The sequence below is a fragment of the Eumetopias jubatus genome, unplaced genomic scaffold, assembly GCF_037043125.1.
Source record: "Eumetopias jubatus isolate StellerSeaLion01/CBP00866 unplaced genomic scaffold, mEumJub1_p1.0 scaffold_2, whole genome shotgun sequence".
NCBI lineage: Eukaryota > Metazoa > Chordata > Mammalia > Carnivora > Otariidae > Eumetopias > Eumetopias jubatus.
The window spans coordinates 68,164,283-68,176,448 of record NW_028274808.1 but is presented as its reverse complement, the minus strand read 5'-3'; positions in this window follow the sequence as shown (position 1 = coordinate 68,176,448).

Here is a 12,166-nt window from a genome sequence, read left to right as displayed (position 1 = left end):
CCAATAAAGCAAGGCTGTGATTACAAAGGTAATTCAAAATAGAAATCGTAATGCTGCTAGAATTGTGGCCTTTCTGCTGACCTTGAGTGTATTGAACGGGCTAGCATTATAAGCAGAATGCCTTGTTCATCAAAACAAGTTTCAGCCTTTCCAATTCAAAAAGATATCTCTGACTTTCATGTTGCTTGTTCAAGGTGTCAGTTTTTTAAAGAAATAATGAAAACTTTGTAGAATCTCACAAGGGTAAATAGTTTGCGCAAGGATACATAGGCAGTGTGTGCAAAAACGGGCTTCAATCCAAGTCCTTCCTTTGGAGTTTGTGCTCATTCCACATAGAGTAGTTAAAACATTAATTAGCTCTTGTGAACTGAGAGTTCATTATGATAATCACAGTTATTATTAAATTCTAATAAGTACAATTTGTATCTGGTTCAAAAATTTATGATTTGAAAGTTATTAGATTGCTCTTATTTTTATCTAAAATTATTAGGAGAAAATATTTAGTTTTATGCTTTTTAATAGTGAATTTGATATAAAAGCATGGTTTATAACTGTTTCCCTTGAAAAAGGGTTTACTTTAGAAAACTGAATACAACATTACCAATGCCAGTGTATACAGTTTAATAAATGATTAGTTAATATGCTTAATAATGACTTTCAAAGTTCTTCTTGGTAGAAGAGAAGGGATGAGGGATTTATTTAGTTTCTGTTACTATAAATTAGCTCTTTCATTTATTCATTTGTTAAAATTCACTGTTAATTGTTTTAATTTCCTTAAAAAACAACAACAACAACCCAGCGTTCTCTATATGTAGGTTATAATGGACTTACTAATGAGATACTACTATTTCTTGAATTCATCTTCTGATAGCAAGGTATTGATTCACTGTTCATTGAAAAATTCTCTGATTGCCCCAAATGTACGTTAAAATTTTGTCTATGGTCATCTGATAAAACTTTCATTTTCAATTATATGTAACAGCACTCAAGAGAAAATAAAGTATGGTTCTATTCTTCTTAAATAGAAAATGGCAACATACAAAGACATATTTAATATCTGTAAGAGATGCTATTAACCTTAGGGCTGTTCAGTAATTTCCATTGTTAGAATATGTTCCCAGGGACCCCTGGGTATCTCAGTCTATTAAGCATCAGACTCTTGATTTTGGCTCAGGCCATGATCTCAGGATCATAAGATCTAGCTCCACAATGGGCTCTGTACTCAGTGGGGAATCTGCTTGAAATTCTTTCCCTCTGCTTCTCACCCCGCACCCTCTGGACCCAAATCGCACGTGAGCCTTCTTTCTCTCTCTCTCTCTCTAAAATAAATAAATTAAAAAAAAAAAAACAATATGTTCCCTGGGAATCACAGAAAGATTTTGTAGGTTGAAAATATTAACAATATCAAATAGATATCAAATAGAATAAATTATTTCCTATGTTATGATGATCTGATAGAAATAATTACCTAACAAAAGTTTTCTTCTAAATCACTCCATATTCAAGATGTATTGATTCCCATGGTACCTCCAAATATATCTCTACATGTTGGAATGCTTTGCCACAAACACAACTATCTTGTCTACCTAGGAGCTGCTGAAAATGTACAGCTTGTAGTTTTCAGTTTCAATTAATTACATTGTTAGGCATTCTCTGAAAAGAAACAAAGCTAATCCTCACTGATAAATTTTTCCTTCTTATTGCTGGTACAGTATATTGGTTTTTGATACAAGTATGAGTATAGTATGTAATACTCACAATCAAGGTGATATAATTATAAAATATTTTAATTTTGGAAGTTAATAAGATTAAATATCCATTTGAAATTGAGAAGGAGGTATCTGTAGCCTGAATAAACCTTAGTAATATAAAAAATATATATCTCAATTTGTGTTTTTATTAGAATATCTATAATTTTATAAACCTTTTTTTATTGTATTCTCTTCTATACCCATACTATTTGCTAAAACTATGCAGTATGTTTTTGTGTGTTAACTTTTCAAGGAAAGTTTTTAAAAAGTATTTTATCATAACATTTTCTGCCCTTAATGAAACTTCTTAATTTCAAAGAATTTGAGATTAAGCTTAGAGGTCAATTATTATCTCTAAATTTCACTCTGCATGTAAAAAGATTGTTGTGATTTTCCTTTGCAGAAATTACCTTCTCCAAAATTAATCTTAGTATATGAAATGAATAATTTCATATGCTACTAATAATTAATATTCAAAATATTAGAAGATACTTTGATTCTTGAAATATAATAGATTTAAATTACTGTTTTGGTTGATAATAAGTCTAATTTGAAAAAGAATGTACTTGGATGATTTTACTATAGTAGACAATTTCTGTGGAGAGACAATAGCAAATAATATTCTAGTAGAACATTCTAATCTCTAGTCCCAAGAAACATATCTTTGCACTAAGAAGAAATACAGCATTCCTATAACTCTCTTGATGATATATTGTTTTATGTTTATAAAATTTACCATCAAGTTCTTATGTATAGCTAAACTTCAACATGAGGTCATTTTCTTTCTTAGCAGAAATAGGAAACAGCCAAACATTTAACATGTATAGTGCTTTATATTTTCAGTATGGTTAAGAAATAGGTTGTTTAATTTTCAAATATTCGTGGGTCTTCCAGCTGTCATTCTGTTACTGCTCTATAGTTTAATTACATTATGGTCTGAGGACATACTTTGTGTGATTTCTATTCTTTTAATTAACTAATATGTATTTTGTCATCCAGAATGTGGTTTATCTTGGTGAATGTCCCATGAGATTGATAAGAATATGTATTCTATTATAGTTGCATGGAGTATTCAATGAATGTCAATTAGGGTCTCAATGGCACTATACCACGTTGTTGGTAGAATTAAGCCCCTATGATTCAGAAGTTTACCTCAGTTTTAAGACTGAGTTTACTGCTTCCTTACTGACTGTCACTGAGGGCTATTCCTGGTTCTACAGGCTACCCACATTCCTTGGCTCATGCTCCCTTTTTCCATCTTCAAAGCCAGTCATGAAAATTGGGTCTTTCTCTTGCTTCAACGATGTCCTCTTTGTAAATTTCAGTTCTTTTACTCACTTTTCTACTTTCCTCTTCCACTTTTAAAGACCTATTGATTATACAAGGCCAGCCTAGATAGTCCCAAAATAATCTCCCCATTTTAAGATTTGTAACGTTAGTCACATCTGCATCACAAGAGACTAATTTTAGACTTAAAGACACCATCAGATTGAAAGTGAAGGGATGGAGAAACATTTATCATGATAATGGACATCACAAGAAAGCCAGAGTAGCTATACCTATACCAGACAAGCTAGATTTTTTAAAGTTTTTTAAAAAGTTATTTATGTATTTATTTTAGAGAGAGAGAGTAGGGGATGGGCAGAGGGACAGAGAGAATTTTCAGGCAGACTCCCTGCTGAACACAGAATTAGACACTGGGCTCGATCCCAGAACCCTGAGATCATGACCGCAGCCAAAATCAAGAGTCTGACTTAACTGATGGAGGCACCCAGACACCCCTGGACAAACTAGATTTTAAACCAAAGATTGTAACAAGAGATGAAGAAGTGCACTATATCATAATAAAAGGGTCTATTTATGCCCCCAACTTGGGAGCAGCCATATATATAAAACAATTAATAACAAATATAAAGGAACTCATGGATAGTAATACAAGAGTAGTAGGGAACTTTAACATTCCACTTCCATCCATGGACAGATCATCTAAGCAGAAAATGAATAAGGAAACAATGGCTTTGAATGACACAGTGGCCCAGACAGACTTAACAGATATAGTCACAACATTTCATCCTAACGCAGCAGAATATGCATTCTTTTCAAGTGCACATGGGATATTTTCCAGAACAGATTACATACTGGCTCACAAATCAATCCTCATCAAATACAAAAAGATTGAGTTCATACCATGCATATTTTCTGACCACAATGCTATGAAACTTAAAGTCAACCACAAGAAAAAATTCAGTGAGAACACAAATACATGGAGGTTAAAGAACACCCTACTAAAGACTGAATGGGTTAACAGTAACTTAAAGAAGAAATAAAAAAATACATGGAAACAAATGAAAACACAATGGTCTAAAAGCTTTGAGATGCAGCAAAAGTGATCATCAGAGGGAAGTATATAGCAATACCGGCTTACCTCAAGAAGCAAGAAAAATCTCAAATGCCAAAACCTAACCTTACACCTACAGGAGCTACAAAAAGAACAACAAATGAAGCCTAAAGCCAGAAGAAAAAAGGGAAATAATAAAGATTAGAGCAGAAATAAATGATATAGAACCAAACAAAAAAACCCATTAGAACAGATCAATGAAACTAAGAGCTGGTTCTTTGAAAGAATTAATAAAATTGATAAACCCTTAACTAGATTTATCAAAAAGGAAAGAGAAAGAACCCAAATAAATAAAATCACAAACGAAACAGGAGAGATCAAAACCAATACCACAGAAATACAAACAATTATAAGAGAATATTAGGAAAAAATTCTATGTCAACAAATTGGGCCATTTGGGAGAAATGGATGAATTCTTAGAAACATACAAACTACAAATAGGAAGAAATAGAAAAGTTGAAGAGACTGAAAACCAGCAAAGAAATTAAATCAGTAATCAAAAATCTCCCAACAAACAAAAGTTCAGGGCCAGATGGCTTTCCAGGGGCATTCTACCAAACATTTAAAGAAGAGTTAATACCTATTCTTCTCAAACTGTTCCAACAATTAGAAATGAAAGGAAAACTTCCAAGTGCATTCTACAAAGCCAGCATTACCTTGATTACAAAACCAGGAATGGGCCACTAAAAAGGAGAATTTCAGACCAATATCCTTGATGAACATGGATGCAATAATTCTCAACAAAATACTAGAAAATTGAATCCAACAGTATATTAAGTGGGATTTATTCCTGGTTCACAAGGGTGGGATTTATTCCTGGTTCACAAGGGTGGCTCAATATATGCAAATCAATCAACATAATGTACCACATTAATAAAAGAAAGAATAAGAATCATATGATCCTCTCAATAGATGCCAAAAAAGCATTTGACAAAGTATAGCATCCATTCTTGATAAAAACCCTCAACAAAGTAGGGATAGAGAGACATAACTCAACATCATAAAGTATATATATGAAAAACCCAGAGCTAATATCATCCTCAGTGGGGAAAAACTCAGGGCTTTTCCTCTATGGTCAGGAACAAGACAGGGATGTCCACTCTCACCATTGTTATTTAGCATAGTACTGGAAGTCCTAACTTCAGCAACCAGACAACAAAAAAAAATCACAGGCATCCACATCGGCAAGGAAGAAGTCAAATTTTCACTTCCTTCAGATGATAGAAAATGCAAAAGACTCCACCAAAAAATTGCTAGAACTGATACATAAATTCAGTAAAGTTGCAGGATACAAAATCAACATACAGAAATCCATTGCATTTCTATGCACCAATAATGAAGAGCAGAAAGAGAAATCAAGGAATCAATCTCATTTACAACTGCACCAAAAACCATAAGATACCTAGGAATAAACTAACCAAAGAGGTAAACGATCTGTACTCTGAAAATTATAGAACATTTATAAAAGAAATTAAGGAAGACACAAAGAAATGAAAAAAACATTCCATGTTCATGGATTGGAAGAACAAATATTGTTAAAATGTCTATACTACCCAAAGAAATCTACACATTTAATGAAATCCCTATCAAAATACAAACAGCATTTTCCACAGAGCTAGAACAAACAATCCTAAAATTTGTATGGAACCACAAAACACCCTGAAGAGCCAAAGCAATGTTGAAAAAGAAAACCAAAGCTGGAGGCATCACAATTCTGGACTTCAAGTTATATTACACAGCTGTACTGATCAAGACAGTATGGTACTGGCACAAAAAGAGACAACATAGGTCAATGGAAAAGAAAAGAAAACCCAGAAATAAACCCACAACTATATGTTCAACTAATCCTTGACAAAACAGGAGAGAATATCTAATGGAAAGAACACAGTCTCTTCAACAAATGGTATTGGGAAAACTGGACAGCAACATGCAAAACAATGAAACAGGACTACTTTTTTACCTTACATACAAAAGTAATTTCGAAGTGGACAAAAAACCTAAAAATGAGACAGGAAACCATCAAAATCCTATAGGAGGACATGGGCAGCAACCTCTGACCTCAGCCATAGCAACTTCTTACGAGGCACATCTCCAAAAGGCAAGAGAAACAAAAGCAACAATGAACTACTGGGACTTTATCAAGATAAAAAGCTTCTTGGGGCGCCTGGGTGGCTCAGTTGGTTAAGCGTCTGCCTTCAGCTCAGGTCATGATCTCAGGGTCCTGGGATTGAGCCCCACATCGGGCTCTCTGCTCAGCGGGAAGCTTCTCCGTTTCCCACTCCCCCTGCTTGTTTCTGCTCTACCTAACTTTCTCTCTCTGTCAAATAAATAAATAAAATCTTTAAAAAAAAAGATAAAAAGCTTCTGCACAGCAAACACAATAAAAAAAAACTAAAAGAATGGGAGAAGATATTTGCAAATGACATATATGATAAAGGGTTAATATCCAAAATCTATAAATAACTTATCAAACTTAACACCCCAAAAACCAAAAAACCCAGTTAAGAAATGGGCAAAAGACATGAATAGACATTTTTCCAAAGAAGACATCCAGATGGCTAAGAGACACATGAAAAGAAGCTCAACTTCTCTCATCATCAGGGAAATACAAGTCAAAACTACAGTGAGATATCAACTAACACCTGTCAGAATGGTTAAAATCAACAATTAAAGAAACAACAGTTGTTGATGAGGATGCAGAGAAAGGGGAACCCTCTTACACTGTTGGTGGGAATGCAAACAGTATGGAGTTTCCTCAAAGAATTAGAAATGGAGCTACCCTATGATCCTGCAGTGGCACTACTAGGTATTTACCCAGAGGATACAAAAATACTGATTTGAAGGGACACATGAATCCCGATGTTTATAGCAGCTTTAACAATAATAGCCAAAATATGGGAAGAGTCCAGATTCCATCGACAGATGAATGGATAAAGAAGAGGTGGTATGTATATGCAATGGAATATTACTCAGCCCTAAAAAGAATCAAATCTTGCCATTTGCAATGACATGGATGGAGCTAGAGTGTATTATGCTAAATGAAATGTTAGTCGAGAAAGACAAATACCATATGGTTTCACTCATATGTGGGATTTAAGAAACAAAACAGATGAACATAAATAAAGGAAATAAACAGGAACATAAAAACAGGAAATTAAAAAAAAAGGGAGGCAAACCATAAGAGACTATTAACTATAGAGAGCAAACTGAGGATTACTGGAGGGGAGGTGTGCAGGGGGATGGGTTAAATGGATGATGGGTATTAAGAAGGACACTTGTGATGAGCACTGGGTGTTCTATGTAAGTTATGAATCACTAAATTCTCCTCTTAAAACTAATATTGCACGATGTTTTAACTTACTAGAATTTAAATAACAACTTGAAAATAAAATTTATCTTATGAATACTTTTTTTCTTGCTGACTACTCTGTTTCCAATACCATTTATTGAATACTTTGTCTTCACCCCACTAGTTTTGTACCCTTATCATATACTTAAGGACCTTACATCTATTCCATTTTGGCCATTTTCATGTGTTCTTTTGATCTGTTCATTCATGTTCAAGTAAAATTGCTTTTAGTAATTGTGGTTTGACATCATCTGAAAGGGATATAACCTTTCAATACAGTTCTTTATCAAAAAGTTCTTAGAAATTCTTGCTTAACATTTTTTTCCATTACAATATCAGAATTAGCTTGCCTGGTTCAAAAATAACCCTGTTGGATTTTTCAGAGAAAATACTTAAATTTTTGTGTTGTTGAATGTACCTATCTATGATCTCTAATTATTTTCCTAGTCTGTGACTGTTTTAACCAAAAGAATGAGGTGGAGGTGATCTTATTTTCTTTCTTATTAGTCTTTCAAATTTTGTTTCACATTGATATTTTATATGCTTTATTTAAAGTATTCTTAGGGATTTTTTGTCCTAGTAACTATAAATGCAAGTACCTTTCTAATCATGTCAGCTAAATTGTTTCCATATGTATACATTTTTTCTCAGCCATATTTCTGATTTCTCTATTCATTTATCCATTTTTCTATTTTTTCCAGTTTCTTTTACTTCTTTGCATGAAAAATTATGTTATCCAAAATGAGAATAATTTTATCTTTAAAAGTACACATTTTAAAACACAATTTTATGACACTATTTTCTCAAGTAGATTTGTCTACTGGAATAGGAGACCATATTATCTTTAAGTGGAAAAGTTTTATATATGCATATAAGTAAATTACATATCATATACTTTCCATAATATAAATTTACATCTGACTCCATAAATTTTATATTCGAAAACCAATTGATCTAGTTAAGCGTGATTATTTTACAGATGTGGAAATAGAGACTTAGAAAAATTAAGTGAAATATATGGAAATCTCCCACCCATTTAGGACCCTGAATTAGGGTGACCAATTTGTCCAGGTCAGAATAGAACTGACAGTACATTTCTCCCTACTCTTCTTTCACTTAACTACAATTGACATCTCAATCAAACTAAACTGCTTGCTTGCCCTGGCTTCATCCACTTGCTTGTGTTCTCTCTGCATATGATGCCTCTCTCACATGTCCACAAGTCCAGCCTCTACCCATCATTTCCAAAACTCACATCATTTTTAAATAATTTTCCTATTATCCTCATTCTCCATAAAATACACTACCCTCATAAACCAAGTATTGCTATGTACCTTTCTCATGGTTCATATCATTTTGTAACTTACATTCACTGTGTGCATGTATTACATTTCTTTCTAGGCCATATGTTATTTGTTGTCCTCAGCCTTGTCACCCTCAAGTATTTAGCACAGAGTATTGGACATAATAGAAAACTAAAAATATTTCTTGAGTTAATGACTAATAACATCCACATTTATGGAGCCATTATGTGCACATGTAGGATTTATGCGAAGAACACAGGTTTATACACACGCCTATGCACACACAACACACACACACAAATACAAACTCTAATGTTGGTGACTTTCCATATATTTAAATCATCAGTGGAGATAGTCTTATATAAGATCTCTGATGAGAAAGATATATTCAATGTTTTGAAGGTCAATAAACTCTGACCCTAGCATAAGAAATGGTTGTTAGCATGATTTAAGTGAGTGTTGCTTCTCCTAAGTCCGTTATTGTGAGGAGAAGCATCACATGTCTCAATATCTGTAACTGATAATTGGACAATGTAAAATTTTATGAAATGAAACAAAATGTCTAAAAACCAGCACATTTTAAATTTATGAGTCTATAGTTCAAACAGAGAAGCACCACCCCCAGGTAATATGTCACATTAAAGAATCATAGGAGTAAAATTGCCATATTTTTTCAAGGCTTCTGTCATTGCTTAAAACAAGTTTACGACACTGGGTATAATAAAAAGAAAGCAAATTTTGTTAATTATAAACGCAGAATTCTATAATTAAGTGATAAATAGGATAAGAACACAGTAAGCACAGGCGGATTTGAGAAGTGGTAGCCCTTAAGATGAGCGTTTGAGGCCTGTTTTATCACAAAGGGATAGACTGGAAAAACCTGAGTACATTACCTGTCCACGTAGGCAAAAATAGATGAACTTCTTAGACAAAATATCTTTTCTTTCTTTTTTTTTAAATTTTATTTATTTATTTGAGACAGAGAGAATGAGAGAGAGAGAGAGAGAGAGAGAGCACATGAGAGGGGGGAGGGTCAGAGGGAGAAGCAGACTCCCCGCTGAGCAGGGAGCCCGATGCGGGACTCGATCCCGGGACTCCAGGATCATGACCTGAGCTGAAGACAGTCGCTTAACCAACTGAGCCACCCAGGCGCCCAAAATATCTTTTCTTTCAAGAAAGGTGGGCTTTTACCTGACTTATTTAAATTAATTTTCTTTACAGAGTATGCCATCTGTTATTCTGACATGCTATATGTGAATGGGCCTTCCGAAAGCTGCTGGGTGCCCCGTAACCATTCTTCCCATTATTCACAAAGTCAAAATTAAGAATGCATCACCTACACTATTAAAAATGCCGTTTTTGAAAGTCAATCATTTGAAGAGTAGCCTCCAATGAGACTTTTTTTTTATATATATAAAAACCTGAAAAGTATTTTATTCAACTTATTTGGATACTTTTTCTCCAGAGGTATGTTCCATACTTGATACTTGAGAGTTCAGAGTTCAGAGGCTCACCAGGCTTTCTGGCTTGCTTGCTTTTGGAACAGGGTTTATTTGTATTTTACTTTTTAACGTAAGGGTTTGATGACTTCTAAGGCAATTTCCATTTGTCCAAAGTTGGCCGTAGTAACTGTTAAAGCAGGCCGTATGCATAATCTAAGAAACCCAACAGAAATGTGTACAGATATTCATCCAAAATAATGTAGCAGACTCTTCATCACTTCAATATTTGTATTATTCCCAAACTGGAAACTACCCAAATACTTGTCAAAGCAGGAATGGGTAAATGTATTACAACACACCTGCACAATGGAATGCTACACCATGTGTTCTGAGAATGAACAAGCTTCACTGTACTTAATGTATGGACAAATCACACAAACAGGAATGCTGAGTGAAAGGAGACAGAAACAAAAGACTGCCCATTGTACAGTCCATCACATAAATTTATAAGACAGGAAAAACTAGCCCATGTTGTTAAAATAAAGCTAATGGTTGCCTGTGAAGAGTGGGTAGTGACTTCAGGGGTCATTAGAGGGACTTCTGATTGCTGGCAATGTAGTCATTCATGCTTGGTATGGGTGTTCATCACATGAGTATACTCAAGTTTCAGAAAAGCATTAAACTTATGGGTTTATATGTACTGTTCTGTAAATATATTTTAGTTCAACAAAATTTTTTAAAGTGCTGACAATCATTTAGAAAATCAGATTTGTGCCTTTACTGCAAATAGCATAATTTAGCTGTCACAACACTTAGGAAATGAATGTGCCTTTGTTAACAATGGAAATAAAAAGGGAGCACGTTGTCTTGTATATATCTAGAACACAAAGCATAATACCAACATACATTTATAGTATTCTCCAATTTATGGAGGGGTTCCAGATAAATCTTTTGATTTTCTCCTATTCTTATACTCTGTTAGGCTACACTCTATTTCCATCTTGGGAAACAAAACAAGTTTGTTCTAGGAAATCTATGACACCTACCTAAAAGTAATGTTTGTTTATGAAACCATCGCCCTTGTATAATTTAAAATCATAGAAAAATCCTTAACAAGAAAAATCTGATAAAATTTACATACAGCTGGCAAAGGTATTGGTGCTCAAATTTGTATGAGCTCTTCAACGTTTGTTTGTTTGTTTGTTTGTTTTCTGGTAATTATTGCAATATTTGAAGGTCCCTTGGGTTGAGGCTAGAGTTGTTTTCCATTATTTGTATTTTTGATTTAAAAAAATTTTCTAGTCTTTAGAATGAAAAAACAGCATATTTGGTGAAATTGTCTTTATATTTATTCATATGTAATGATAATTTTAAACTCTAATTAGGTATTTTGTAAATACCCCACCTAATTAAACTTTAAAAGTCAACCCATCCTGTTGATCTAAAGATGAATCATGTGGTTTTCACCAGGAAATAGACACTTGAATTTATGTGACTTAAGCCTTGATTCTGTCACACCTCTTTGTCTTCCCCTGCAGTTAAAATGAAAACATCTGCAGCTGTAACCACTGAGGCAAAAGAACCTGAACTTAAACCACATGTTTGGTATTATGGTACCAGCCTTATTGTGCTTCAGCTGTTGATTCCATTAGACCTATCTGCCTTCTCCTAAAACTGAGCATCACAACACTTCTTAGGGTTTTCTCATGCTTTCCGTATATGAAAAGCTTATTTTGCTGTCATGGTTAAGATAGTGTATGAAAAATGACACCTCATCTTTACTACTTAGTAAATAGCAGATATTATTATTATCCTTAGTAGAGGAAATAACTAAGATAGATATTAAGTTCTTAAATGCCTGGTGAATGAAAGAGCCATGATAAGTTGTTCAAAAAATAGTCTCTAGTTTTATCTCTTAGGAA